The sequence below is a fragment of the Lissotriton helveticus genome, chromosome 7 (assembly GCF_964261635.1).
Source record: "Lissotriton helveticus chromosome 7, aLisHel1.1, whole genome shotgun sequence".
Taxonomy (NCBI): Eukaryota; Metazoa; Chordata; class Amphibia; order Caudata; family Salamandridae; genus Lissotriton; species Lissotriton helveticus.
The window spans coordinates 1,073,058,223-1,073,070,305 of NC_136068.1; the positions used below are offsets into that span (position 1 = coordinate 1,073,058,223).

At 48.9% G+C, this 12,083-nt stretch overlaps 1 protein-coding gene across 4 annotated transcripts in view; it reads right to left on the minus strand.

Annotated features, from left to right (window-relative positions):
- TBC1D16 (TBC1 domain family member 16) overlaps window positions 1-12,083 on the minus strand; it is a 785,234-nt gene that overhangs the window by 108,661 nt on the left and 664,490 nt on the right. The window lies entirely within an intron of this gene.

The following is a 12,083-nucleotide window of genomic DNA, read 5'->3' on the forward strand; positions in this document are numbered from 1 at the left end:
TCCTCTGCAGCGCGCCTGGAGGCGCTTAAATCAACACAGCTTCCTCCGCGTCGCGGACGCGCGCGGATGACGCTGGGCGAAGCCCGGGCAAAAGGCGGGCCGTCTGTGGCCGTCCGGGCCGGAGGAGGCCGGGCCGGGGTATCCCCCTATCATCTACACCCCAACATACGAAATGGGTAAAAGGAAAAAGGTATGTGCCAAAGATGATGAGGGGACAAAAGCTAAACATCCCAGAAAGTCAGAATCGATTATTTCATATCTAACCTCTGCAGTGGGGGTTCTGACTAAAGAGATCGCTAATGTAGAGAAAGAGCTGGGCCTGAACGCAGGGGAATTGATTCAAGCCCCTCCGGAAGAGAATAGGCGGGTGATTCCTTTGGAGCCAAATGTTGTGATAACCAACCAGGGAGTGATCTCAACTCACACAGTTCCACCCACTCCACAGGTAGCTTCTTCCCAGCCACTGCCCACAATACCTGCTGCTCCTTCACATAAGTTGCATCAGAAGCGAAAGCTCCTAAACATGGCGGGCAAAAGGAAAACAGCCATGGCTAAGACACACCGAATAGATCATTGTCTCAAGGAACAAATTGGGAAAATTGTGGAGGACCTATTTATCTCACGCCTGGAACCAGCTCTTGTGTCCATCGCAAAAGACATTGTTGACACTTTAAATACCTGCGTAGCTGGGCTTTTGACCAAATGCGAGAAAATTGATGAGACACTGAAACAATATAGGGGGACAATGGGAGGTCCAAACCAGACAGTTGTCTCAGTTGATAATCAGTCCATAGTTGATACCACGACCACTAACACTATTCCATGTGGGCCCAATAGATTGGTAGGGAACGCAGTTATAGAAGGGTATTCAATTGTTGGGGCAGTGGTAGGGGATCGCTTGCCTGGAGCTAATACTAGGCGTAGCGAGGTATCCGATAAGAGTAGGTGCACTCAACATCTGGGCCATACCCTGGAGCTGCCCCCAGAGGCAGCTCCTCTGGTGGCTGTTTTTACTGGGGTTCCTCCAATCAGGGAAGACACTACTGAAACGACTGCTGACCTGATGACCCAAGCTAGACAGTGGTGCCATCAGTTTAGCACGGGTGGTGATGAGGTTGCCTGTGCTCTCACCATGGCAAGGAGGGTCCATTGGGGGGGGCGTTGTCCTAAAAAAATCCCGGGGGACTGTGTGGTGGTGAATTTTAATAACAGGCATAGTGCTGAAAGGGTATTTTGGGATGGTTCGAACATTGAAAATAAGGGTATCAGACCTCTCCCTCTGGGGTTTTTCTATCCCCCAGTTAGGGCTCAAAATCACCATCAGCAACCTAAACAGCACTATATACGCCATAATCCACACCACAATAATAAATGCATAACATCCTACCAGGCCATGATGAGTTCACAGAGGAGATCTGCTCAGGGGCTGCTACCGGGGGGGGGGGGGGGGGGAACTTGCCCCTCCACCTACATCCACGCTAACATCTACACAATCAGATTCCCCAGTACCCCACTCCCAGAGGGAAGAGATAGAGCTTTGTAACCGATACTCACCGCTCTCACAGATGGAATCTAATGATTGACTGGGACATGAAATCATGGATCAGGGAACTGGGACAGGTGGTGTCACTCACATAGTACAAACTCGGGGGTCCACATGTAAAATGTTACGTTGGAATGTGGCGGGCATTAGATCAAAAAGCTCTGACACCATTTGGCTTCAATTTATAAGGCAGTTTGATATTCTGGCTCTCCAGGAAACTTGGGACGCAGAATCTAGCTTCAACCTTGATGGTTATCATAGTTTTACGATCCCTGCGGTTCGTGGGTCTGCGGGGAGACCAAGCGGGGGTTTGCTCTTTCTTATTTCCTTAAACCTTTCAGGCACTTTCAGAAAACTCAATGGGGAGTCAGATAATTTCCTTAATGTATAATGGCTTATCTCGGACCAACACTATCTTTTAATAAATCTATATAATGCCATGGGAAACTCCCTTTAGAAGGAAGATTTTAATGTGTTAGATCATTGTTTGTCAGTCTATAAGCTTAACATCTCTTCTATGTATGAGATATTTTTAATGGGAGATTTTAATATACACCCTTGCCCGTGGGATTATTATGGGGAAGATGTGGCGGGATCCACGAACGGGAGAGTACCCCACTTTGAACACAACAAACAGGGTGACGCCTTGGAGGAATTGTTATCTAATCTAAATTTATTCGAACCGGGCAGGGAAGGAGGTAGAGAGGTTGTCCCCACCTTTATAGGACGAGGAGCTGAATCAGTGATTGACTACATTTTTGTATCACCACGTGTCCTGAATAATATCCTGGAGTATAGAGTAGAGATGTCTACCTTCAGTGATCACAATCCGCTCGCATTGGAAGTTGAATTGAGGTGTAAGGTGGCCATCACTGACCCAGGTAGGGCGGCACCACGGAACTTATCCACAAAAGATCAAGGAAGACGGATAAAGTGGGACGCCGTAGTCCCGGAGGCATTTTTTGAGGATCTGGCCCTCAAGGCAGAAACCAATTTGGATATCTGTCTGGATGAGCCTGCCGTGGGTACGGAAACTATAATATCTTTTACAGCAATCTGTAATCAAATCGCTGAAAACCTACACAAGGAGAGTAGGCCACATACTAAGAAGGCATTTAGATGGTTCGATTCCTCGTGTTCTAAGGCTCATGGGGCTCTGTTAAAGGCCCTTAAGAGCATACCAAGGGACAGGGTCCTAGTCTCCTCTCTACGCAAGGAGTATAAACAAGTAATATCTATGCGGAAACGCAAAATTAAAGAGGAGGCATGGGATAACTTGCAGTCAATTGATGTGCTAAAGGACAGTAGAAAGTTCTGGGCTACAATAAATCAGTCACTTTTTTCGGAAAGTCATAATTTAGATACGGAATGTGTTATTCCAGATGATGTGTGGCTCAAACACTTTAGGAGTATCTATAGTGACAAGGAGCATCAGGAGTCAAGTTCAGGAAGTCCCACTCGGGGTCGCCCCACACACCTTGTCAAATTTGAATTAGCGGAAGTAGAAAAAGCTATTCGAGATACATCGAAACACAAGGCCCCAGGACCTGATGGGGTCCCCGCCGACCTTTACATCTTGTACCCCAATTTCTGGGCAAAGATTTTAACCAATGTGTTCAATGCAGCATCCTTAGCGGGTTTCCCCCCCTCTTGGGCCTCCTCAATAATTGTACCCATTTTCAAAAAAGGGAGTAGAGGGGACCCCGCCTGTTACAGGCCAATCTCCCTGTTGGACTCTGCTGTTAAGATCATGGGCAGAGTCATTCTACAGAAACTGGGAGATTGGATGTCTGACAGGGGGGTGCTCTCGAACCTCCAGTACGGTTTCAGGCAACATAGAAGCACCATGGACCAATGCTTACATTTACATCTTTTGATCAATAAATATACTATAGCTAAAGAGGATTTTTTATACCTCGGGTTCATGGATTTATCTTCAGCATTCGACCTGGTGAACCGTTCCAAATTATGGCATATCCTCCTGGAAATGGGCGTAGAGGCATCCTTGGTTTACTTCCTTAGCGACCTTCACCAGAACCTAGCGGCAGCCGTTAGGGTTACGCAGGATGGCAGGTGCACGAGACAATTTAATTCCAGGCGGGGGGTCAGACAAGGCTGTATTCTGGCCCCTCTTCTTTTTACAATCTACATTAACGGCCTGGAAAAATCCCTGACCGGGGTCAGTGCAGACATTCCGCGTGCAGGGGGATCGGGAATCCCGGTCCTCCTTTACGCGGATGGTGCTGTACTCATTTCTTGCACAGGCCTGGGCCTACAGAGGCTGCTGGATAACTTTGGCGACTTTATGGAGTCATTAGACCTAAAAATAAACAGCAGCAAATCTCACGTAATGATTGCTGGGGCTCGTAGGAAGATAAGCAAGGTCAATACATTTAGATGCCTGGGCAACCAACTCTCTAGGGTTCCGGTGTTTACCTACCTGGAAGTGTTATTTGACGAGAAGGGCAATGTGGGCCCCCAGCAGAAACAATGCTGTCATAAGATCTACATCAGCCCTTCTCAGCTTTGCCAAAAGGTTAGGAGCTAGGCCCATGGAGGCCATGCTCAAAATATACAAGTCTAAATGCTGTGCAATTGCATCTTATGGGGCCTCTATATGGGGTTACGCCTCTGTGGGTAAAATACAACTCGCAGAAAACAGATTTCTTAGATCCTTGTTGGCGGTACCTCAGTCATCACCGACCCTGTCCATACACTCTGAATTAGGTCTAGGTTATATTACGGACCATTTAAAAGCAGCCCCATTGATTTGTTGGGTAAAGACGTGGCTTAATGAGGACATCACTCTTAACCATCTTATTCTAAAAGACTGTTTAGCCCTCGAGAAGGCAGAAGGAATCCCATGGCTGGCATACGTTAGAGCGGCGTGTGTTAGACTGGGTCGTCCTGAATTATATACACTCCAGAGGGAATTAAGAAAGAGGATGTGGAGTGGATCAAACATAATTTTAGGATCATGTTGGAGACAGATAGGGAGGAGGCGGAGCTTAAAAAACTAGGTGCAAGAAGTATTTATCTCTTACAGACTTCCCCGTCAATTGAACCTTATCTGAAGACTTAGATTTAGGTTCAATTTAATACATCGCACTTTAGGAAATTTTCCGCAATGGGGTAAACCTGAAGAATCTGCACCATGCTCCTGTGACAATTTCTCCACACAAGATACTCTCCACCTGATCATAATTTTTGTGAAAAGTTTTCTACGGCACGTAAAAAATTCTTAGACCCCATATTACGAGAGGCGGGTTTCCTGCAAGTAAGACCAGCACTCTTACACCTGCAACTGCTGAGTAGCGTGCGCACTATTTTTAGTGTAGCAAGCTTCTTGGTGGCAGCAGCTAGGGCGAGTAAAAAAAGTAATATCTGTCTGCTTCAAACACAATAGGAGGAGAAGGGGGTACCTTTGTTTTTAAACTATGGTAATATAAAAGATGCACTTTAGATTTTATATATTGTAGACCTTATAGTGGTGCTATTAGTTTGACGTAGACATTTGCTAATCATCTATTTTGTACAATTATGAATGTCTGCAAATGTCCGCACAATTATTTATTTGTACATATTTTATTTGGATGAATGTATTGTTGCTTCTTTTATTATTTTAATTAATCGAAATAAAGATTTTTGACTGACTGACTGGCTATGTTTTGTTCTGCTATGTTTTATTGTGTTTTGTTATGCTATGTTATGTTTTGTTATACTATGCTACGTTTTGTTTTGCTATGCTTTGTTTTGTTATGCTTTATTATGCTATGCTATGCTTTGTTGTGTTTTGCTATCCTATGCTTTGTTTTGTTATGCTATCCTATGTTTAGCTATCCTAAGCTTTTTTTGTTATGCTATGCTATGTTTTGTTATGCTTTACTGGTGAGGGTGTGTGAGGGTGAGTGAGGGTGTGAGGGTGAGGGTGTGCGAGGGTGAGAGGGTGTGTGTGGGTGAGAGGGTGTGAGGGTGAGAGGGTGAGAGGGTGAGAGGGTGAGAGGGTGTGAGGGGGAGTGAGGGGGTGTGAGTGAGTGGGTGTCAGGGTGAGGGGGTGTCAGGGGGAGGAGGTGTCAGGGTGAGGGGGTGTCAGGGTGAGGGGGTGTCAGGGTGAGGGGGTGTCAGGGTGAGGGGGTGTCAGGGTGAGGGGGTGTCAGGGTGAGGGGGTGTCAGGGTGAGGGGGTGTCAGGGTGAGGGGGTGTCAGGGTGAGGGGGTGTCAGGGTGAGGGGGTGTCAGGGTGAGGGGGTGTCAGGGTGAGGGGGTGTCAGGGTGAGGAGGTGTGGGGGTGTGAGGGTGAGTGAGGGTGTGTGATGGGGTGAGGGGGTGTGATGGGGTGAGGGGGTGTGAGGGGGTGTGTGAGGGTGAGTGAGGGTGAATGAGGGTGTGAGAGGGTGTGAGAGGGTGAGTGAGGGTGTGTGAGGGTGTGTGAGGATGTGTGAGGATGTGTGAGGATGTGTGAGGATGTGTGAGGATGTGTGAGGATGTGTGAGGATGTGTGAGGGGGGTGTGAGGGGGTGTGTGAGGTTGTGAGGGTGAGGGTGTGTGAGGGTGAGGGTGTGTGAGGGTGAGGGTGTGTGAGGGTGAGGGGGTGTGAGGGTGAGGGGGCATGAGGGTGTGTGAGGGGGTGAGGGTGAGGGTGGGTGAGGGTGTGTGAGGGTGAGGGGATGTGTGAGGGTGAGGGGATGTGTGAGGGTGAGGGGTGCGAGGGTGTGAGGGTTGGGTGTGAGGGTGAGGGGGTGTGAGGGTTGGGTGTGAGGGTGAGGGGGTGTGAGGGGGTGTGAGGGGGAGGGTGTGGGGTTGTGAGGTGAGGGTGTGGGGTTGTGAGGGTGAGGGGGTGTGAGGGTGTGAGGGGTGGTGAGGGGGAGGGTGACGGGGTGAGGGTGACGGGGGTGAGGGTGAGTGAGGGTGAGGGAGGGTGTGTGAGGGTGAGGGTGTGTGAGGGTGAGGGTGTGTGAAGGTGAGAGGGTGTGAGGGTGTGAGGGTGCGAGGGTGAGAGGGTGAGAGGGTGCGAGGGTGAGAGGGTGTGAGGGTGAGGGGGTGTGAGGGTGTGTGAGTGAGGGGGTGTGAGTGGGTGTCAGGGTGAGGGGGTGTCAGGGTGAGGGGGTGTCGGGGTGAGGGATGAGGAGGTGTGGGGGTGTGAGGGTGAGTGAGGGTGAGTGAGGGTGTGTGATGGGGTGAGGGGGGTGAGGGGGTGTGAGGGGGTGTGTGAGGGTGAGTGAGTGAGGGTGTGAGAGGGTGAGTGAGGGTGAGTGAGGGTGTGTGAGGGTGTGTAAGGATGTGTGAGGGGGTGTGTGAGGTTGGGTGAGGGTGTGTGAGGGTGAGAGTGTGTGAGGGTGAGGGGGCATGAGGGTGTGTGAGGGGGTGGGGGTGAGGGTGAGGGTGAGGGGATGTGTGAGGGTGAGGGGTGCGAGGGTTGGGTGTGAGGGTGTGTGGGTGTGTGAGGGGGAGGGTGTGGGGTTGTGAGGTGAGGGTGTGGGGTTGTGAGGGTGAGGGGTTGTGAGGGTGAGGGGGTGTGAGGGTGAGGGGTGGTGAGGGGAGGGTGACAGGGGTGAGGGTGACGGGGGTGAGGGTGAGGGAGGGTGAGGGAGGGTGAGGGTGTGTGAGGGTGAGGGTGTGTGAGGGTGAGGGTGTGTGAGGGTGAGGGTGTGTGAAGGTGAGAGGGTGTGTGAGGGGTGTGTGAGGGTGAGGGGTGTGTGAGGGTGAGGGGGTGTGAGGGTGGGGAGATGTGAGGGTGAGGGGGTGAGAGGGTGTGTGAGGGTGTGTGAGGGTGTGGGTGTGTGAAAATCCTCTTCAGGTCAGGGCTGATTTTGTGTACTTGGGCTGATGTAGAAGCTTTATGACTTCGAAATGTGGCTAGGGCAGAATTCGTGCAAAGCAATTGCCATACCCAAAATACCAATAACGTCTAAGGGGTGCTCAAAGGAACAGCTGGAAAACGGCCACCCTCGTATCCAAATGTCCTCTGTGGACCGAAGTTCACAAAGGACAAATTGCAAAATTAGATCCTGTTCCCGAGCAAGAAACAAGGTTATCACGTCAAATGATCAGTCCAAGAAAGTATCAATCAAATTCTTGTATTTTAGTATTCTTTATTTTCTCATCCTGTTCAAAGGCCATAGATCTTTTACAGATGTTCATGTCAACAAATAGGCTGGTGTAGCCAAGATGTAGCTAACACGTGTTTCGTCTAGAGTATATTGCCCATCGACTTCCTCAGGGCAATCGATAGTTTCGGAACAGGTCCGCCAGAGTAAATAATCCCATTTAGCATGGGTCTTAGTATAGCTTGTATCCCAGGCGGTACAATAAGGTGTATAAGCGTATACCTCAGTGTTACTTGTGTTCCAATTAGTATAGTGAAGTATATAAATATGTATCGTGTTCAGGGAGAACTCCCGTCAGGATGAAAAACCGGCTCAATGTAGAAGCTTTTTTGCATATCTTCCAGTAATTGTAACTGTCAGGAAAGGAAATTACCAATGGAATGTATATCTTGTCTTTCTGTAGGGTTTAGATGCGAAATGTTGTGCTGCAAACTGTACATATTATACTAATATATTGTGAAATGTTTCATCTATGTACCATCAAAACAAAGTTAATAAAAACAAAAAAGGTTTGGCACCTTCCTTATGCTAGGATTGCTCCGCGTGTGTATACCTGCCTCCTAGCTATTTGTCATCAAACGCCACCCTCTCAGCTTGAAGGATTTTTTCGTCATGCAAGATATATGCTAAGGGAGCCGCTGGGTAGGCAGGTGTCCTAAAAGGGCTTAGAGGAAAACCTAGAAGTACTGGAATCACTGTGAAGGTAATCTGTCTTTCTCTGGTGCTCTGCTCTCGCTTCTTCCGAACTGGTTAGAAACCTGAGAGCCAATCAAGCTTCATCGAACAACATAAGCTGAACTGCATATTTTCGAGAAGACTCATTCAGCGAGTTAGGTTTGGAAAGAGAGAGAGAGAGAAAGAGAGAGAGAGAGAGAGAAAGAGAGAGAGAGAGAGAGAAAGAGAGAGAGAGAGAGAGAGAGAGAGCGAGAGAGAGAGAGAGTGTGTGAGAGAGAGAGTGTGTGAGAGAGAGAGAGAGAGAGAGTGAGAGAGTGAGAGAGAGAAAGAGAAAGAGAGAAAGAGAGAGAGTGAGAGAGTGAGAGTGTGAGAGTGTGAGAGTGTGAGAGAGAGAGAGAGAGAGAGAGAGAGAGAGAGAGACGTGTTGGTGCGCTACAATCGTGTGCCACAGGGAATGTGCCTTTGGACTGCGGCCATGCTGCCTTTGCGCTGGGAGCACCAGCATGAAGAGGGATTATAAAATCATCTAATGTCATTAGTATGCGGAATACCAGAGACTACTGTCTTGATAACAGAGGCTATAACTGCTTTATTTTTTGTGAAATACAACATACGTCACACATTTCGTCAAACAGCTTGTGTATACGTGAGGACAAGGCCAGCCGCCAGATTTAAATCCCTCTCCGGAGCAGGGTCCTTAGGGGGCAGACGAAGAATGTCCTCATAACTATGCTTCATATTCTCATTTCTTAAAGAAAGTAAGGTGACAATTAATATTAACAGGAATCATTTTTTAGCTCTGTGCCAGACAGATAGGGAACATCTTTCAAAGTCCAGTTAGAAACCCTTCATATTTACTGAACTAGATAGGCTGGTGGCTTAGTGGATAAAGCATCCACTTCAGGGATCTCTTTTTGAGATCATGGCCACAAGTTCGATTCCCAGAGGTTCCAGTCAGCATTTCATCTTTTTGAGAAAAATAAAATGAGTACCATTGAGTTGGGTGACAACAAAAATATTATTTCAGCACCGAAAGACCCAAGACAGGTGGGGTGGAAAGCTCTAGAAATACACCTGTTATATTACCTTCCTATTTATTCCTTAATTAAATCTTTCTAGCCTGTGTGCCCAAATGTTTATAAAAAAAGTTGTAAGGAAAAAGGCCCTAAGAATCAACAGTGGTAGGAAGGCCTGGAATATTAGCTATGCTCGGACCTCAAGAACTGGAACTTGAGGAAACAATAAAACGTTTTTCTGGGAGAGGAGCAGAAATTTAGTTTACTGTATTTAAGGAAGCCAAAAGAGGCTGCTAGATTTAACTTGGTGTTGATGAACCTTCTACAAGTGGAGAAGTGTGGCTCACTGGTTAGAGGAGGCAGACCCTGAAGCAGAGGTCAGACCCGGGACCAGGGTTCAATTCCCGACGCGGCAGGGTCTTGAGCCCAAATATCCACGGACTCGATAATTCTCGTTTTGGTGCCTACTCGAATCATGGGTTCACACTCTGCAGCTCTGGGCATTAGCCTGCTTAATCTCCACTACGCCCCCCCCGCGGCGGGATGCCTGGCTTTCACCTTGGGGGAAGCCAGGACGGGTTCCCAAGGCAAGCGCCGAGATGCCTACGGGTAATCGAGCGCTATATAAGAACGCATAATAATAATAATAATAACAAGATCCACATCAGCTCAAAGGCGAGGGATGTCAGAGGAAAGGCATCAACACACTTCCAATCTGTCCAGGAGAGCACCTCAAAATTACTTTTTCCCCATTCCCGGCAGGTATACAAGAGACAAAAACCAAGGGCATCATTACAAGGTTCCACAAGGTAGGCTGATTTTAGAGTGAGAAACCTCAGGAAAGGCTTGTTCATGGGCTCAAAGTGTAGCTTCCTTAGACCTGAAAGAAATACATTTAGGTTCCACTGTGGAGGTGAAAGTGCATGAGATGAAAAAGGCTCTTTGCTCCTTTCATGAACCTTGACTACTGGAACACCAAAACTTAGTTTAGTGTGCATTGCGCATTGCATTGCGACTTATATAGCGCACGTATCACCCGAAGGCATCAAGGCGCTTGCCTTGGGAACCCGTCCTGGCTGTTCCCTGTGAGATAACCCCTACTGGGTATCCCCAGGGTGAAAGCCAGGCATCCCGCAGCGGGTGGGCCGGTGTAGTGGAGATTAAGCAACTATTGCCCAGAGTTGCAGCGTAGGACCCCATGGTTAGAAAGGCACCAAGGCGAGATTTATAGAGCCCGCTGACATTGTTTCCATACCCTGCCGCGTCGGGAATTGAACCCTGGTCCCGGGCCGACCTCTGCTTCTGGGTCTGCCGCCTCTAACCGGTGAGCCACACTTCTCCAGTGTGTGCTTCTACTGTGTGCTGCAGTAGCTGACAGTTGAGCTCATAATGATCTATAAGTTAATTTGAAATCCCCTAAGTATGTAAGATATCTCACCATCACTTTCATATGAAAGCCATGTGAGAAACTTGTTTTTCTCGTACTATATGAGGAACCTTTACACTTTAACCTCTACCGCGCTAGCGGGTTTTCCCACTGTGCGCTGAAATTTGAAAATCGCGCGTAACGTGACAAAGCCAGCTCGTCATCCGCGTAGCGCAGGTAACGCCCATGACGAGCTGGCTTTGTCATCAGCGCTGAAGGGGTTAAGGCATAGGACTTTCTTGTGAAGGCCCATGTGCTTCTCTAATAAATTAAAGTGTTTCTTCTCGCAGCCTTGGGTGTACCAATTCTGTAATTTCAGCACTCTGGGCAGAAGTGGTATAGGTGCAAAGGCGTACAAAAGACCGCAACTCCACTTGCAATGAAAAGCGTCGCTGAGCGAGTGACGCCTTCGAAAATTCCAACACGCAGAATTGCTGACATTTCGCGTTCTCTTCGGTGGCGAATAGATCTAACCAAGGCTCTCCCCACTGTTGAAAGAGACCTTGCACCACCTCCGATTGAGGACGCCATTCGTGATCCATCATGCACCTGCGGCTGAGTTCGTCCGCTCTGGCATTCAGAGAACCTGCCAGCTGTTGAACCACCAAGGAAATGCTTTGATGTTCCAGCCATGTTCAGAGGCGGAGGGCCTCCTGACATAGGGTCCACGACCCCACCCCACCCTGTTTGTTGCAATACCACATGGCGGTAGTGTTGTCCGTGAACACCTGCACTACCCTTCCCCGGACAGAAGGAAGAAATGCCTTCAGTGCAAGATGAATCGCCCGGAGCTCCAGAAGGTTGATGTGAAGCCCGGATTCACCCGGAGATCAGAGGCCTCTGATCTCCGCCTCTCCCATGTAGCCGCCCCATCTCAGAGGGAGGCATCCGTCACCACAGTGTGGTGTGATTGGGGAAGGGAGAGAGATCTGCCATTGACCCAATCTCGGTTCGTAAGTCACCACTGCAGTTGTCGAGCAGTGCCCTCCGAGATCTGGATGCAGGGCGGACAGATTCCACCGATGCTGCGCCCACTGGAACTTCAGGTCCCACTGTAGAGCCCGCATATGGTATCTGGCATGATTTATCAGCAGGATGCAGGACGCCATAATGCCCAGCAGCCTCAGAGTCATTGTGACCGAAACCCGGGACAGAGGCTGAAAGATCATAATCATAGCCCGAATAGCCAGGACTCGCTGTTCGGGAGGATAGACCTGAAACCGCGCCATGCCCAGAACCGCTCCGATGAAGAGGAGCTTCTGATAGGGAATCAGGTGCGACTTCGCATGTTGATGGAGAACCCCAGCATATGCAGGAG